The 18,637-nt window shown below is 41.7% G+C and overlaps 1 long non-coding RNA gene across 1 annotated transcript in view; it reads left to right on the top strand.

Annotated features, from left to right (window-relative positions):
* Positions 1–7,380: 7,380 nt before the first annotated feature.
* LOC142100201 (uncharacterized) overlaps positions 7,381–18,637 on the top strand; it is a 298,625-nt gene continuing 287,368 nt past the window's right edge. The window contains exons 1-3 of the long non-coding RNA XR_012678768.1: positions 7,381–7,413; positions 10,403–10,505; positions 10,634–10,778. This is a non-coding gene — a long non-coding RNA (uncharacterized LOC142100201). The remainder of the gene's footprint in view (positions 7,414–10,402; positions 10,506–10,633; positions 10,779–18,637) is intronic.

The raw sequence follows: 18,637 nt of genomic DNA, 5'->3' as shown, positions 1-18,637 counted from the left end.
TTTGTAGAGGGGGGTTTCCACCCCACGCCGCCAGTGGGTGTGACCAGCATGCATGGGGGCGTGGCTATAATTTTAGACAGTGATTGGCTGCTCTCCAACTATTCCTATCCCCATAATATACATGGGCAATGCTGCATGTACTACTGTTAGGTGCATGCAGCTCTCCCTTTTCGATAGAGCTGTGTAAAGCGGGAGCAGGGTCCAGCCACCTCAATTATACAGTGCCCCAGGCTTGGAGGGGGGTTTCCAGGCACTAGGGGACCCTCCCTCGGTTTGCCTATGTTAATAGGGCATCCAATCTGCTACTTTGCCTTTTTCTTCGAACTCAAAAGCAGTCCCCAAAGATATTTATAGGGTCTGCTATTTAGCTCAATTTCACAAGTTATGAAAATCAAAGCTCTTCAGAATCTGTGTCTGATGGCTAACGCCAGCTGACACTTAGTCATTGAAGCCTATGTGGAGAGCATATTGGTAGGAGGATCTTTGTCTTAAGGAATGAAATTGATCATGTTTAAAATGCGGTTTATAATAAATATGCCCCTATGAGGCCTTTTTGCCAATTATTACGGTCTGTACCAGATATTTTCCGATCATTTTCGCAGCTGATCACTCTGATGCTTCAGAGCTGTTTTCCATGTGTTGCCGGCTGGGCTAACACTTCAGGAAGCAGTCTGTCCCGGCGAAGTCTTTAGCTGCCGCTGCGATAAAACGGCTTCCTTGTGTGGCTGTCAAGTATCTACTGCGCATGTGCTGCCAAAAGGCCCAGCAGTCGCAGATATGCACTACGGACACATTACACTCTCCGGCGGTCATAAAATCCTCAGACGGCGTTGGCATTTGGCGAAAAGCAAAGTTTTTTGCAGCTGGGTAAACATCATATCTATGGAGGCTGGTGGTACTAAGTGTGCTGGGCAGCATGGTGGCTAAGTGGTTAGCACTTCTGCCTCACAGCGCTGGGGTAATGAGTTCAATTCCCGACCATGGCCTTATCTGTGAGGAGTTTGTATGTTCTCCCTGTGTTTGCGTGAGTTTCCTCCGGGTGCTCTGGTTTCCTCCCACACTCCGAAGATATACTGGTAGGGTAATTGGCTGCTATTAAATTGACCCTAGTCTGTGTGTGTTAGGGAATTTAGATTGTAAGCCCCAATGGGGCAGGGACTGATGTGAGTTCTCTGTACAGCGCTGCGGAATCAGTGGCGCTATATAAATAAATGATGATGATGATGATTTTTCCGGTGTCTCTCTCCTTCATTGAACCAATATATGCATTACCTTGATACTATGGGGCCTATTTATCAAAGGTTTTTCCCCTGTAAAATTCCCGAAAACTGTTGTTTTCAGAGATTAAACACTAAATTGCTATTTATGATTGTAGCATCGCAGCAGATATCATAGATAGAGCAGAGCTGAACAGCGCATGTGTGTAGGGATCACATGATCCCTCCCTGTCACTCACTCTCTCTCTCTCTGCAACTATAATTGCCGAGAGAGAGCTGAGATGTCTGTGCGCATGCTCGAAGGTTTCACTCAGCGCATGCGCACTAGAGTGTGTAGAGGAGCCCCGTTGACCGCATGCTGCTTCGGGAACAAAGCAGCAGTGGTAAGTATGTTTTACATTTCACAGGAACAGCAATTTTTCGGAACTGCTGTTCCTGTGTTGCTTTTTTAATAAATATGAGAAATAGTTCAATCCTTATCAATTCGATAAGGATTGAAAACTATTTTTCATATTTTGTGAGTGTTGATAAATGTGCCTCTATATACGAACTTGCTGTAGTTATGTTAATAGTTACATCTCTGGTTTGCTGTTATTAATAAAATCATTATTGTTCTATATACAATAACTGTAACTCGATTAATTTTTTTTATTTCACCAAACCATCTCTTTCTGATTTATCGGAAATCTTACCCCCGGTGACCGTATAAAATGTATTGAAGATTCTCCTGTCCCCTTCCTCTTTCTTTATGTGCACAGAGCAGAGCTCGTTCGTTCCCCCATTAATCCCAGTTTTAGAAACCATTTGCACTTTAGCTATAAATCCCCCTAAACCTAAGAGGGCAACGTAGATGGTTTTATAACAATTGGGAAGCGAGTAACACATAAGGAAAGGGAAAAAAAAACTAATTTTCCTTGTAAAACCTGCCATTACTTTTACATGGCTCAAGCTGTTCCTGTGTTTTATTGTTAAATCTTCCAGCACTTTGCAGCCGTACAGAAGTATTTCTGGGAATAATGCTTTTATGCACACTAGAAATATGGGCTAAGCTGTTGAATAACATTTCGCTTGCAGCCGGTCAGCTATTCTTAAAGGGGTATAAACCTTGGACAGTAGTGAAGTCCACTACGGGGTTAAGATTTGCCAGGTCTCCCCTCCCCTGCAAAAGCTTCTCTGTGCAAAGAATGAGGAAGCCTATTTCACCAGGATTATTGGATTATTGTGATACACATACTGCCCCAATCGTCTTCTGTGTTCGCCATCTCAGGATGCATGGAAAAAATGCTTTATTCTTAGTAAAAAAAAAAGAAGCTAGCCGAGACACGTATGGGCTCAGTGGCCTCGGCGAGATTTTAATAGCAAAATCAGTCCTATCGCTCTGTATTACTAAATAGAACCCTAAATATTGGTATGTTGGCAGAGGTTGCCTATGCCAATAAAGTTAACCTATTAAAATGAAAAATGAAATGTCAGAACTATTGTGGTTAATTAGTACATTATTCCACAGTTGCTGCCTACACACTGCCTTTATCTGTGGAAGTCCATCTGACTGAATTAATAAATTGCTTCATGTTTCAAATCAGTTTTGAATCTCTTCCACCTGTTTACATATCAGTCAGTCTTTGCTTAGGACTACAAGTGCCAGAAAGCAGATGTTAGACCATAATATTCAGCAGGAGCGAGAGAGCCAGAGGACTAACCCATGTTATACATGCAGATAGATTTTGAAGAGTGGAGTGAATGTGGCACCTGATTGGGTGGCTGCTGCTTCTGTCCAATCAGGTGCTGCATTCACTTTATTTCAGTTCTAGTAGATTTGAATCTCCCTCCCAGTTCTCTCTGCAATACCTACAGCTCTCTGCTCCTGCAGCAGTTTAGCGCCAATAGAGCTTAGAAGTGCGCCCCGTCCTACTCTTTTGAGAGCGTCTACCCAAATTTTGCAATGGTGTCCCACAATGCACTGTTCCACCCTTGTTTGCTCGGTTTACAACATAGTCTGTGCACTTTGTACCATATTAAATGAGCCCCCTTGTGTTCACTACTGGAACTGCACCCAGATGTCTAGTCTCTAATCTCATGTCCCAGCCGTGATCATATCCAGTTAGCCACCTTGTCTTCTCACAACACATTCTTTATTACGTGTCACAGATTTTTTAATCATTCCGTCTTTGTCAGCCCTGGAAGAAAAAAAAAAATCATTAAAAGAAAAGCAAAATGATATGAAGTCCGCGCTTGTCAGGAAGAAAATAGCCCTTTCATTGCAGAGACCTTCGCGAAGAATATTTGTATTGAAACAAAAGCTTCTTCTCAGCTGCAGTCAAGCATTTAATGACTATAATGACTCTCAGGCGCAGCCATGCCTCATTAAGTAATTGAGTAGGAAGACTGAGTCAGGTAAATTTGTCTAGGTAATAATCAGTGACTTTTCTGAAATTTGAATAGATTAAAGGCAATGTTCTGTATTTTACACAACAGCATAGTCAGGAGAGATAGCTTAATGTTCCAACCGAGATATTTATACCTCAGTTATATCACTAAACTATTATTTTTCTTATTTCGTGGTTCTGTTGCTAAGTGCACTACAAATAATTGTGAGATGACATCGTATTTCCCCAAGAAAATGTGCCAATTAGGTAGATGTTTGAAGGAATATGATGGATACATGAGGTGTAGATGTGCACGAACCATTCAGTAGTTGCATGCATTAATCTACCCAAGTGATGTTCAGACTTTTTTCATCTGGGACCCAAGTGTCAGGGTGCCACTGTCATGAGACCCCAAGGGGTCTGAGGCATGCATAAAAAAGGGGCATAGATGCAAGGGAAGACAGTGTAATTTTGCCACTGTGTAAATAGCTGGTAAGACCTCATCTTGAATATGCAGTACAGTTCTGGGCACCACTCTATAAAAAAGATAATTTGGAACTAGAAAGGGTTCAGAAAAGGGTGACAAAATTGATAAAGGGTATGGAGTCATTAAGTTATGAGGAAAGGTTAGCCAGTTTAGGCATGTTTACTTTAGAAAAGAGGCGCCTAAGGGGAGATATGATTACTATGTACAAATACATTAGGGGTCAATACAGAGAGCTTTCATGGGAACTTTTTACCCCAAGGACTATACACAGGACACGCGGTCATCCCAAGTTTAGAGGAGAGGAAATTTCACAATCAGCAAAGGAAGGGGTTCTTTACAGTAAGGGCAGTCAAGATATAGAATTCACTGCCAGGGAAGGTTGTGATGGCAGATTCAATAGATATGTTTAAGAAAGGGTTAGACAAATTTTTAGTGGAAAAGTGTATCCAGGGATTGGACCGTTAATTAAAATGAAGGATAGTAGTGGATATAGGGTAAAAATAAGACTGCAATATTGGGTCTGGGGGATTTTCACAATTGAAACAGATTGACGGTTGCTTGCTCTGGATCAATTTCAAATATAAGTGCAGGATCGCAGGAGATCCAACATAGGTTGAACTTGATGGACTGGTGTCTTTTTTCAACCTCATCAACTATGTGTTTTTATGGTCATGTTTCTCCGCTCATCTCTCCATAGTCTCCATAGAGAAAATTGAGCAGAGATTCCTTAGTGTAATAGGTGGCAAAAAGCACAGCCGGACATCACAGCGATGGCGGCAAATCGCTTTGAATTGAATCGCCCCGAGTGTCAGGCTGCCGTTCTTCGTGAACCCCAAATAGGATGAATAGCATATCGGACAATGGGGGGGGGATCGATTCTGAGCCCACTTGGGGTCTTGACTCACAGATTGGTCACTCCTGGTTTGACTTGCACTATACCAATGATTGGTTGATGTGGGTTTATTAGTAAATAATCTCGGTCATAGTAATTCCCATACCAAAGTGTTTCTATCCAGTAATAATCGCAAGGTGGTTCCTGAATATTTAAAAATTTGGTTAGACTGGAGTCACCATGCGTTGAGTGTAGCCAAATATTGCCAACACGGCAGTACGAAACATCTCTAACATATGTCCTCATGCTTCACAGAAAATGGCTGATAACATAGAACAATAGCTTGCACTCAGCTGCCCAGCAAGTGCAAATACATGTCAATATCTCAAGTTCTGTTAAGGTATGGAAACTTTGACATGTATGAACATTTTAGTAACTCTTTTATATAAGAGAAATTGCATTTTAGGCTTAGTAGTAATTTATTTTACTTCTTTTTACTTTTTGCATTGAAATTTAGTTTTGGGTGAAACATCCTACGTACATCCCGACCCCAAACAGTTACTTTACCTTTTTCAGCAAGGTAGTGTGGGTAGGAGTGGGAGGCGGGGTCAGTGGTGGGCACTCAGAAGGCATTTGGGGGCCCTAATAAATATAGTAAATGCTCTGTCCAATAGGTCTCCTCTCAGGAGTATCATATAAGATTCCACTTATATACGGCCACCCTACTGCGCACGTTTTGCCTCATTGCTTAGTCACTCGTGGGTTTTTTTTCGTTTATCTTTAATTAAGTATTCACTGAGCAATTCCCAGTCTGCTATTTAATTGCTCAGTCTTGCAACGTATAGAAATTAACCATTTGTCTCCCTTGGAGCCCATGGGCAGTGATTATACCGCCATCTCATCCTGCTAGTTATAAGTGGGTTAACTGCACTCAGTGGCAATAAAACATGGGATAGGTAGATGAACTGAAGCAGAATGCAGTGTAAAATGCTGCTGGCAACCAATCTGTAATAACAGCCTTATTAATGCCTCAGATGGCTAAAGATTGTTGAGCTGCTTAATTGGCATTTAACCATATAGTTATAGTGAGGTGATTACATAACCATTAATTGCTAAACTGCTGATTGACATTTAATAAGTATGATAATGGCCAGCTACCTTCTTATCTGTGCCTGGCTATGATGCCAATTTAATGCTTAAATGCCACTTTCAATTAGATTAAAAACAAAGCAAGTTTAATGTATCAGAAAGTAATTAAACATTTGTTGTCTAGATTGCCAACTGTGAATACAAGGTATCTGGTACAAGATGTCCAGGGCTACACGTCTGGAGTCTAGATGAGAACCAGTTGTTTTTTTTTTCCTCACAGGTAATTTAGAAGCTACTTACATTCTAGTTTGTGACAAATGAATGGAGGAGATATAGAGTCCAGCAAACCCAGTGACAAGAATCAGTAAACATGGACGACATGCCAAGGTAACTTGGCCATTTACATTGCTTCTATAATTAGCTAATTACATGCCTACTTTTTATATCTGCCATCCGGGAGTCTGCATTTAAACTGAAGAAGAGAGCCTGACTTCATAGCACCATTTGCGTCATCAAGTGGGCGGGGCAAGGTGTATGATAATGACACTTTAGACCCGATGCCCCTTTGTGATGCCAGTTGCACCATCATAGCACTGGTTTTGAAGAATATTGCATATTTAGATCTTAAACTGTCCACTTATGTTATCCTCTTACTTCCTGGACTCTGTTACTGCAAATAACTTCTTGTCAGGAATATTCAAATCAAACTGTTATTAAAAAAAATGTCTTGTAATTTACTACATATTTTTACTTTTGAACCGCGCATTCCCATCGAATTAGCCCACGCCCCAAGGTGCGAGTACGAATCCACATCTACAATCTGGACAGGTCCCAAATCATTATCCAATAACCCTTTCATCCCACTAAAAAGTGTCTGCAAGGGAGGGATTATGTGACAAGTAATTATACAGTTTGCTGCAGCTGGGCACAGGTGCATCTAACAGTATGGGGTAGATGTATCAAACCTTGAAGGTGTTGCCCATAGCAACCAATCATATTCTATCTATCATTTATCTAGTACATTCTAAAACATGATAGCTAGAATCTGATTGGTTGCTATAGGCATCACTGCCACTTTTCCTTTATAAAAAGTATGATAAATCTGCCCATATGTGTTCAGCTTATAGTGGGGGATAATTATATTTACAGTGTTGGACTGGCCTAGCGGAGTCCCAGGGAAATACCCGGTAGGCCCCACTGTCCGATGGCCCCGCCCCCCACAATGTGATCACCAGGCCCCCACGGAGAGGTCAGTGTAGGAGCAGCCTGTGCTGCTGGTAAAGAGGAGGAGCTTCCTGCTCAGGCAGGAACTGCTCACTGTCTCCCATCACCCCCTCTGCTGTGCTGTGATTGGCTGACACAGTCACTCAGAGCAGACACGCCCCCTACCCACACTGCCATGGAGGAAGCAAAGCAGGAAAGGTGAGATGTGTGTGTGTGTGAAAATGTATTAGTGTGTGTGTGTATGTGTGTATGTGTGTGTATGTGTGTATATGTATGTATATGTATGAGAGAAAATGTGTGTCAGTGTGTGTGATAAATGTATTAGTGTGTGTGTGTATGTGTGTATGTATGTGTGTATATGTATGAGAGAAAATGTGTGTCAGTGTGTGTGATAAATGTATTAGTGTGTGTGAGAGAAAATGTGTGTCAGTGTGTGTGATAAATGTATTAGTGTGTGTGTGAGAGAAAATGTGTGTCAGTGTGTGTGATAAATGTATTAGTGTGTGTGTGAGAGAAAATGTGTGTCAGTGTGTGTGATAAATGTATTAGTGTGTGTGTGTGTGTGAGAGAATGTGTGTCAGTGTGTGTGATAAATGTATTAGTGTGTGTGTGTATGTGTGTATGTATGTGTGTATATGTATGAGAGAAAATGTGTGTCAGTGTGTGTGATAAATGTATTAGTGTGTGTGTGTATGTGTGTATGTATGTGTGTATATGTATGAGAGAAAATGTGTGTCAGTGTGTGTGATAAATGTATTAGTGTGTGTGAGAGAAAATGTGTGTCAGTGTGTGTGATAAATGTATTAGTGTGTGTGAGAGAAAATGTGTGTCAGTGTGTGTGATAAATGTATTAGTGTGTGTGTGAGAGAAAATGTGTGTCAGTGTGTGTGATAAATGTATTAGTGTGTGTGTGAGAGAAAATGTGTGCCAGTGTGTGTGATAAATGTATTCGTGTATGTGTGTGAGAGAAAATGTGTGTCAGTGTGTGTGATAAATGTATTTGTGTGTGTGAGAGAAAATGTGTGTCAGTGTGTGTGATAAATGTATTAGTGTGTGTGAGAGAAAATGTGTGTCAGTGTGTGTGATAAATGTATTAGTGTGTGTGAGAGAAAATGTGTGTCAGTGTGTGTGATAAATGTATTAGTGTGTTTTGTGAGAGAAAATGTGTGTCAGTGTGTGTGATAAATGTATTAGTGTTTGTGTGAGAGAATGTGTGTCAGTGTGTGTGATAAATGTATTAGTGTGTGTGTGAGAGAATGTGTATCAGTGTTTGTGATAAATGTATTAGTGTGTGTGTGAGAGAATGTGTGTCAGTGTTTGTGATAAATGTATTAGTGTGTGTGTGTGAGAGAATGTGTGTCAGTGTGTGTGATAAATGTATTAGTGTGTGTGTGAGAGAATGTGTGTCAGTGTGTGTGATAAATGTATTAGTGTGTGTGTGAGAGAATGTGTGTCAGTGTTTGTGATAAATGTATTAGTGTGTGTGTGAGAGAATGTGTGTCAGTGTGTGTGATAAATATATTAGTGTGTGTGTGAGAGAAAATGTGTGTCAGTGTGTGTGATAAATGTATTAGTGTGTGTGTGAGAGAAAATGTGTGTCAGTGTGTGTGATAAATGTATTTGTGTGTGTGTGTGAGAGAAAATGTGTGTCAGTGTGTATGATAAATGTATTAGTGTGTGTGAGAGAGAAAATGTGTGTCAGTGTGTGTGATAAATGTATTAGTGTGTGTGTGTGAGAGAAAATGTGTGTCAGTGTGTTTGATAAATGTATTAGTGTGTGTGTGAGAGAAAATGTGTGTCAGTGTGTGTGATAAATGTATTTGTGTGTGTGTGTGAGAGAAAATGTGTGTCAGTGTGTATGATAAATGTATTAGCTTGTGTGTGTGTCAGTATGTATGGTAAATGTATTAGTGTGTGTGTATGAGAGAAGGAGGTGAGTCAGTGTGTATGATTAATGTATGTGTGTGTGTTTGTATGTATGAGGGAGAATGTGTTTCAGTGTCTATGATAAATGTATTAGCGTGTGTGTATGTATGAATGAGAGAGAATGTGTGTCAGTGTCTATGATAACTGTATTAGTGTGTGTTTTTGTGTGGCTGTCTGTATGAGAAATGTGTGTATGAGAGAGGGGGGGGGGGGAGTCAGTATGTATGTTAAATGTATTAGTGTCTGTTTGTATGAGAAATGAATGTGTGTGTGTGTTATGTGTGGGCAATAGGGCTTGTGGCAATGTAATGGGGTATGAGGACAGGGAGGTCTTGTTATAAGTGAAATGGGCGGTGAGGACGGGGGGCTGTTATATGTAAAATTGGGGGTGAGGGCAGGGGGGCTTCTATATGTGAAATGGGGTTGAGGGGAGGGGGGCTTGTTATACGTGAAATGGGGGTGAGGGCAGGGGGGCTGTTGAAAGTTAAATGGGAGTGAGGGCAGGGGGGCTGTTATAAGTGAAATGGGGGTGAGGGCAGGGGGGCTGTTATAAGTGCAATGGGGGTGAGGGCAGGGGGGCTTGTTTTAAGTGAAATGGGGTTGAGGGAAGGGGGGCTTGTTATAAGTGAAATGGGGTTGAGGAGAGGGGGGCTTGTTATAAGTGAAATGGGTTTGAGGGCAGGGGGGCTGTTATAAGTGAAATGGGGGTGAGGGCAGGGGGCTTGTTATAAGTGACATGGGGTTGAGGGGTGGGGGCTTGTGTAATATAATGTGGGTGTAGGTAGGTGGTGGCTAATGTGTGAAATTTTATTTGTGGGGTGATGGCGGGTCAATTTAATTTACCGGTAATAGTGGGGCCTATTAATTTAAGATGAGGTGGCGAGACCTTTAATGCTGGGGTGGTCTGGAGCTATTAATTGAATATGGGGTTAAGTTTGGGCAGGAGGGCTATTTATTAAATGTGAATTATTTATTGCCAGGGATGTTTATGGTAAAAAGGTTATATTTATTAAACTTAAATGCTATTTATTGCTAGGCCTGTTTGGAGGTAGGGAAATAGGTTTATTTATTAAATGCACATACTATTAATTTAATGTCGGGGTTGGTTGAAGGGAAATAGATCTATTTATCAAAAGTGAATACTATTATTTTAATGTTGGGACTGGAGGGAGGTCTAATTATTATTAAACGTGTGTACTATTGATTTAACGCCGGGGCTGTTTGGAGTTTTCTAAATGTCATGTACTCATTTTTTCCCCAGTTAGGACTCCCAACATTGCAGGATCCAGGCAAGCAGCAACTAAGCTAAAGACACCAGCAGCCACAGGTCAGGAAAGCGACAAGTAAAGGACACACATACTCAGGTACATACAGTAGGCGCACACACATACTGTGCCTCGATTAACATCTATTTGGCCTTTCAACATGATGTAATTTTCAGGCTTTTTTTCCATGGCCACTTTAAGTCCTGCCCCTGTCCTTTTCTATGTAGGTGGAATCCACCCAAGTCCAAAATTTGCTTAGCGCAAATCACCTGCACCTTCAAGAATCGCACACTTCATGACCTTGCGATACTGCCAGCGTACAGGAGCTGAGAGGACCCTGCCCAGCAACCACAGAGAGGAGATGAAGCAGAGGTAAGTCAAATTTACTTTATTTTATTGTAATTTTTTGTTTATTTGTTTTTTTCAAACTTGACAATGTTCCCTTTTTACCTGGGGGGGGGGGGGGGGGGTAGCCTGTTCTTGGCATTATATGAATTGGTGCAGTACTCTGTGGCATAATATTGTTTGGGGGCCTAATTTAGGGCATAATATGATTTGGAGACATTATTGTGTGGCATAATATGATTTGTGGCATAAATTGAACTGGGGCACTACTGTATGTCATAATATGATTTGGGCGCATTACTGTATGTCATAATATGATTTGTGGCATAAATTGAACAATGTGGCATAAATTGAACTGGGGCACTACTGTGTAAACGTTTATTTGTTGGTTCCATTTTGATTAATAATATCTATATAATATAAAATCTCTCTATCTAAATGCACAATTGGCACACCTGGGCTTGACCAGATTTTAGCCAACCCCTGATCTGCAGCAAAGGTAATTCCCATGGAGCCAAGGTTGGGGGTGGCACAGTATATTCTTCTCAATAACGGTAATAATAGTATGCGGATACACAGGTTAATTGTAACTATTCTGAGACAAGGTGCCCCTCTGCTTGTATATGTGTTTTGTGTGTGTTTTAAATTTTTGTCTTTCTTGGAAACATTATTTTTTCATATTTGTCTGTTTCATTATAACAACTACACACCTTCCACTATGTATGCAGTGATTTTAGGGCACTGTCCTTGAAACTCAGGACTTCTGTTCTGCCTGCCGGGAGATATGTCACACTTCTTTGAGCAGGCAGTGTACACTTCTGTTGATGGTGTATGCAACAATGCAAGTGTTTTACTGTAGGGGAGTGGCCTTCTGCTTTTCACACTCACACGCACCCTTTAAACATGAGAGCTATTGACTTAACATTGTGACTAGTTGGGGAAGGGGGCTAGAGTGTGCATATCCCTTTTTCAAAACAGGACCCCAACATTCCAGGGTCCAGACAGCAACTGAGCTTAAGACATCAGCAGCAACAGGTAGTGAACGCTGCAAGAACAGGTAGGAGAGAGCAGGACAGTCTGCCAACTGTTCTGATTCTAGTGGGGCAAGACTGTGTCTCGATCTAAGGGGTGGGGCCTAGACTATGCACTCTTTATATAAACTGCATTCTTTATATACTAACTACACTATGCCACTAGCCATGCCCTTCATGGGCTGACCACTCCCCTCAAGTGTCTGGTCTCGCCTCTATGGTGGCTGGACACACCCCCTCTGGTGGGCCCCTACCATTGCAGTCCACCTGTGGGCCCTTCATGTCCCAGTCCGACACTGTATATTTATATATCTTTATGCAAATGTTGCACTGTGGACCTGCTAAAAAGCCCCACCCCTGTATGCCATGGCTCCGCCCCTCCCATCACTGAGATACAAGTGGCATAAGAAATGAAAATTCATTGGATATCTTGCATCAAACACACAACACTTTACATAGCGCTGTTAAAATGCATTAATACGTTTGCTATTTATCTTTATCAATGACCTCCACTGTCTGTATGCTGGACATCCTCTCACTTATGCGGTGATCACACAGGATACACAGAACAACATTCCTTTATGTAAATTCCAGTAAGGTTTTGTCAGCTGTGAAATTGTAAATGCTGAACAGCATTTAGATTCTGCTCCTCGCTCTGTCGTCATGGGTGGGTGATTTGTACTGCTTTCTAGATTGCATGGTGCCGTGAATTAGACTAACGCTATGCATATAAATAATTACAGTCATAATAATTTAAATCCATGTACTTTATAACCGTTGTATAGAGGACGGAGTTGCTGTGCCCACCGAGCAGTTATGTTTAGTCCCACGCTGTCCCTTTCCCCGTAAACGGAGGGGAGAAGCAAAGAAATGGAACAACAGTCAGAAGCCGGTGTCTTAAATTACATTTCAAAACAGTTTAATTGCTTAATTGCTAAGTTATTTTGTGCAGTTTATTAGCAGAGCTGTTCCACAGGCAGCCACCGTGCCGGCAATGCAGAAAATTGGCATTTTAGCCGAAGGGAATTGAGCACATCGCGCTCCGCGACCACACACACAAACACTTTCCAAGCTAATTGAACAGACGTTACGTTAACTCCTGTGTTCTATTTTTTATTTTTTTTATCTTTTCATTTTTGTTATTGGACTGCATGGCTGTAGGATTCTCTGGCCTGGAAAGCCGCTGGTTCATTCTAGGACGCTATTAATGCAAGAGGACATCTGGGTTCAGTATAACAGAGGCGCGAGAGGACAGGCTCCGGGGGTAATGTCACTATGTCAGTCCCTGGTGACCTTGGTCTGTGCTTTGGGATTGATGCGCTCAGACAAAAGTTACTCTAAATGCAAAGATTGTGCACTCTAAATACATAAACCTCTTGGGTGGCTGACAAGAGAATTCCTGCTTGAGCTGTATGAAAAAAAACCAAACAATTAAAGAAAACCTGTCATCATTGTAATATTGTATTTCTATCTGATTATTTTCACCAGACTGTGGCCATGAAATCTGGTTCTAGATATTCTGTTTCAGTTATAAAAATCACCATCACGCCTGCAAAACAAGATCACAAATACTTACTTGTAAGTTCTGATTTACAAGGGCAATTTCATGACTTAATAAAAATGTCTTTCAGAAATGCTTGTCAAGGTTGTTTAATATTGTGTATAGAAATAATTGTTATCACTCGTCTCGAGCTTGTGCGTGTGATCTTTAACCAATCAGAGCACCCTTAGCTAATCAGATCATCTTTAGCCAATCAGATCATCGGAAGGTTTACCGCAGCAAGAGACTATATTGCTGATCTCGTGGGAGGCATTGACCTGTCCACACGTGTGATTGTGTAAGCGAGGACAGGACTGCATGTGACAGGTACAAAGTTCATACATCCCGCGTGTTTACACCTGTTTTCATTCATTAAATTCTTCTTTTGTAGTAGAGTGATTCTAAAAATATGATACACATTCTGTACGTATATTACCTCATAATAATTAGAGATGGACGAATCGATTTGCCAAATAATTTACGGCCCCTGGAGAATCGGGCCAATCACTGTGTATGGAATGCAGGGCCGGATTAAGGGAATGGAGGCCCCTGGGCTAAGGGCGCCTCCATTCCCCCGTGAGGCCCCCATTGTGAGCCGCCCGCCGCCCCCGTCCCCCGTGAGGGCCCCCCCCCCCAAAGCGCTTACCTGTCAGTTCAGTCCTCCGTCCCCGGCGCGCTGTAAGCTCCTTACTGAGGAGATCCCGCGAGAGTTCACTCGTGAGATCTCCTCAGTAAGCAGAGTACTGGGCGCCGGGGACGGAGGACTGGACTGACAGTGCTCAGCAGCATTGATCGGGCTGGGGGCGCCCCCGCCCCTGGACCGATCAATAATGCAGCTGCGGACTTTAAAGGGCCCCCTAGATGCCGGAGGCCCCTGGGCTATAGCCCAGTTAGACCTCGGGTTAATCCGGCCCTGATGGAATGTCAAGAATCCAATCGGCAAACAGATATTTGACTTTTCTAATCTTCATATTCACCTCTGTCCTGTGCACACTTTTTACCTTTACACCCTGCTTAGTTGGCTCTGTGGTGGCCAAACGTGATATCTGTTGGAATGATGCCTTTCAAGTTTGTTGAATCTGTACGATTTTGAGAATTGATGTCTTGTACAGGGACCAAGATGGCAAGTATATAGTTGCTATTATTTTTCACAAAGATGAATCTGATTTATAGGCTGACACAAAAACCTCTACATTTTTTTTACTTTTAGATTTTCTCCCTGGCTTAAGTTCACTATGTTATTCTGCCTGCTGCTCCCATAGCGGAGGTCATTTGCAAAGAAAAAAATGTCCAGTAGGCAGCCCAAGCTCTGCACCTTGATTTTTCCTGTCCGCAGAGGTTTGCTGAGAGCAGAGGTTGCATTTACAGAAGAGTGACTGTTTGCGTTAGCAGAAGGGAGGAGTTGGTTGGAGTGAAGGCGTTCTTAGTGACGTACGGAGTAGATCCTCATTTTGTGGGACAATGGAAAAATGAGATTTCATTTTTTTATAAAGTAGTGAAGAAGATGTCTTTTCTGGGGCGTTTCTTGCATGGGCATTTCTACTACGCACAAGGATTTGACCGAGGTGACTCTGAGCTGAGCTCCTGCAAAATGAAACAATTCACGATTTGCAATCAGATTACCCTATTTAGTCGAAATTCAGATAATCGCGGCCAACAGACTATGTAGGACTTAATGCAACCCTCACAATAGCAGCACTCTTTAAGGTATGACAGACAACAATGAGAATAGATTATTCATTCAGTTATACAGTATATTCCTTCAGTGCAACTACATCAGCTGCTGTCCGTGGTGCTGAACACATTATTACCCAGAATATCCTCAATGTAGGTCAGTAGAGAGGATATTGGGCAGAGTCAGGGAGTTCCTTGCACCTTAATCTTTGCGCCTAGATTATTGTAGACACAAGATTTAATTTTGCAGAGGATGTGAATCCACGCAGTGTGATTTTTGGACTTGTGCGATTGAAGCATAAAAACTCTTACGATCCATCGCCCCTTTCTGTGCACTCATCGTCTTGCTGCCTTACAATTTATGGTCATTTGTTGTTCCTATGCATTGATTAACACATGTTACTGTATGCCATTTGTATTATGTTAATTGTTCTATAAGTTAGAAAAGTGATTCTTAAATGTTGCCATGTGGAGTGTTTAATAAGGGATAAGGGAGAACAAGAGGTCTGGGCTAAACAATTAGCGTGTGCAGATATAATACTATCAAACTTTTCATGTTTAGCCAAGAAGCTCATAGTTATACAATAACCTGGATTAGACTCCTAGGCACCTTCTCTACACTCAGAGTTAAGTCTTATCAGTTTCCTGCCTATCCCAATCTGGATACCGCTCCTAATCCGCCCACAACTATAACAATATCGGTGTTTTCGTGGATTGGTGACTAGGAACTGCTCCTCCGTCACTGTGTATACTGTACCTGAAAATAATCTCATCTGTCTAGTGGTTGTATAGCCACATGTCTGTATTGCCATCTACAGATTAAACTGCGTTTTGGTTGCGACAATCTGCCTGGGTGATTATTACTATACTGTTTCTACAAACTTAGTCCCAACATTTCAAAAAGCAAAATTGGGATATATATAAGTCCCCTAACACATTCTACCCAAACCATGTCCAGATACACTCAGTCATTATCATGGCCCTCTTGTCACGGGTTGGGCTGGGGGGCAGGCAGGCATCTACCCCACATAGTGGGCTACTTTGGATTGGGGAAAGGGGAGCTTATTTGTCACTCCTGGAGGATAAAATGGTTTTTGCCAATCTAGCTGGATTTACTAAGGCCCTGAACGTACAGCTATGGTTGTTTGTTTCACTATTTTTGGACAGGACACACCAAGGAGCCCCCACCCCCCTCCCCCTTCCCCCCTTGAACCGCTATCAATCTTTTGTTTCTCTGTTGCCTTCATCATGTTTATATTTTGCAAAAATCTGAAATGTTGCACCCCCTTCTGAATTCTATATTTCCCCATCCTTCTTCCATTGCCCTATGAAATAGGATGCGTATTTTATTTTGCCTATTTTATATGTGTGTTCACGGCAATGCTGCCTAACTGTTACACTTTAAATATAAAACGAGTTACATTATCAAATATTTAAATAATGCTTAAGAAATATCATTGTTAAAGCTGTTAATGATGCGTATTGTACCACTTACATGCTGCTTTCATGTAGTGCCTACAAACAAAATGATATAGTCTAGAAACAGATGAACAGAAAAATATATGTTTGGTATAAATAGAGGATTGCAAAGACACTACCTGGATATAAAACATTTTTTTGACCTAATTTTTTGTGTGGATTTGCAATGAAAACGGTAAGTCTGGTCTATGTTCCAGCGAGAGGGAGACGGTGGATGGTGCAGAAATTAGAGGTGATGTTGATGCATGGATGTGAAGTTCGAAGCATTCTCTTATCTAGCACAGAGCGGATTCCACCGCATCTAACATTCATTTTCTCTGTGTTTCTGAATTACAAATCAAAGACGGTTAATGCGACAGCTTGGTGGGAAAACATATTCTGTTCTTATTTAAGGGGAAATGGCTTATGACGGCTACACGGGAACCATATATCACAGCTTGTAAAATATGGTAATTTCTGTGAAAGTGATGGGCTGCAGACTAATAGCCTATCCATAACTATTACGCTTTGATTTCTTCCTAAAGGAGGGAAGGTGTGTGATCGAAATGTGATTGGCTCTCCTCTTGTTTTTCTTTTCTCCACCAAATTGAACAAATATCTCTCTGACGTTCTCTGCACTCAATAGAGTTAACCCTTTGTCTGCATCAATGGCAATGATGCCATTAGGATGCATTGGATGTCCTAAATCTTAAGCAATGATGGTATAACGTGTTGTGAACCATATATTGAATTCTTAGGGAGGGAATGAGCTGTGATATGTTTATTCCTTAAGATGTTATTTTTCCATAAATGATCAGTAAAACCTATAAGTATGAGTATTCCTTCAGAGACAGCTGTATTTCAGACCTAGAGCCAATTGCTCCTTTGTTGTGTCATGCACCTATACTCTATGCTGTATAGGTAATGTGTGGCTTAGCTCTGCAAGGATGTCACATTTGGAGAATTCTCATGGGAGCAGTTGGGGAGATTGGGGCATTCCTCACTAACTATGAACTAGGAATATATTTACCCACATGCAAAAAGGACATTTTGGGGTAGATTTATTAAAGGAAAAGTGGAGGTGTTGCCCATAGCAACCAGATTCTAGCAATCATTCTGTAGAATGTGGTAGATAAATCATAGCTAGCATTTGATTGGTTGCTATGGGCAGCACCTTCACTTCTTCTTTTTAGAAACTTTAGTAAATTTACCCCCTTCATAGGCAAACCGAGGGAGGTTTTCTAGTGCCTGGAAACCCCCCTCCAAGCCTGGGGCACTATATAATTGAGGTGGCTGGACCCTGCTCCTGCTTCACACAGCTCTGCTTGAAAAGGGAGAGCTGTGTGCACCTAACAGTAGTGCACGCAGCATTGCCCATGTATATTATAGGGATAGGAAGAGTTGGAGAGCAGCCAAGCACTGTCTAAAATTATAGCCACGCCCCCATGCATGCTGGTCACGCCCACTGGTGGCATGGTGTGGAAACGCCCCTCTATAAATCCTGCGTTTGCCCCTGCCCATGTGGGCTGAATATACTTGGGGTAATGTTGCAAGTTTAGCAGATTACTCTTTTCCCCTTAAAACTGAAGGGGGCTGAGCTCAGACTTCAGTTTATACTTTCAAAGGGAACGATTTTTGCAAAATGAGGTCCGACTCATACAGGTAAGGACAGGTATAGACACAATTCTACTGACGTAATATCAACTTTAAATAGTACAAATGGGACACATGAAATAGTAACAAAGTAACAAGACACCAGTCCATAAAGTTGATTGTAAATCTTGGGTGTGCTGATTCAGGAGAAGGCCAATCAAAAATCTCGGCAGGTCTTGTGCCAATGTTTTCTTAGCTGGGGAAAAATAATTCCTTGTCCCTTACAATCAGATGAATTCCTATCATCCGTTACCCCCACCGAACCGGTTCATTGCCTGTCAAAATTGTCCTTACTAGAAAGGTATACATTCCATTTTTAAATCCATCCAGGGGATCTGCCGTTACTACTCCCCCTGGCAGTGAATTCGACAGTCTAGGTGCCCTCACAGGTGAAAACTACTTAGACCTTGGACACGGTCATTCATAAAAACATTGGAAAGGTAAATACTGATCTTTGAGGTACCCAGACAATGGGCCCGAGTCATTTTTTCATCTAGCACACAAATACTTGATAGATTTATTTGTACACT

This window comes from Mixophyes fleayi, chromosome 8 (assembly GCF_038048845.1).
Source record: "Mixophyes fleayi isolate aMixFle1 chromosome 8, aMixFle1.hap1, whole genome shotgun sequence".
NCBI lineage: Eukaryota > Metazoa > Chordata > Amphibia > Anura > Limnodynastidae > Mixophyes > Mixophyes fleayi.
The sequence above is the reverse complement of the archived record's forward strand: the minus strand, read 5'-3'. Positions and strand labels throughout refer to the sequence as shown.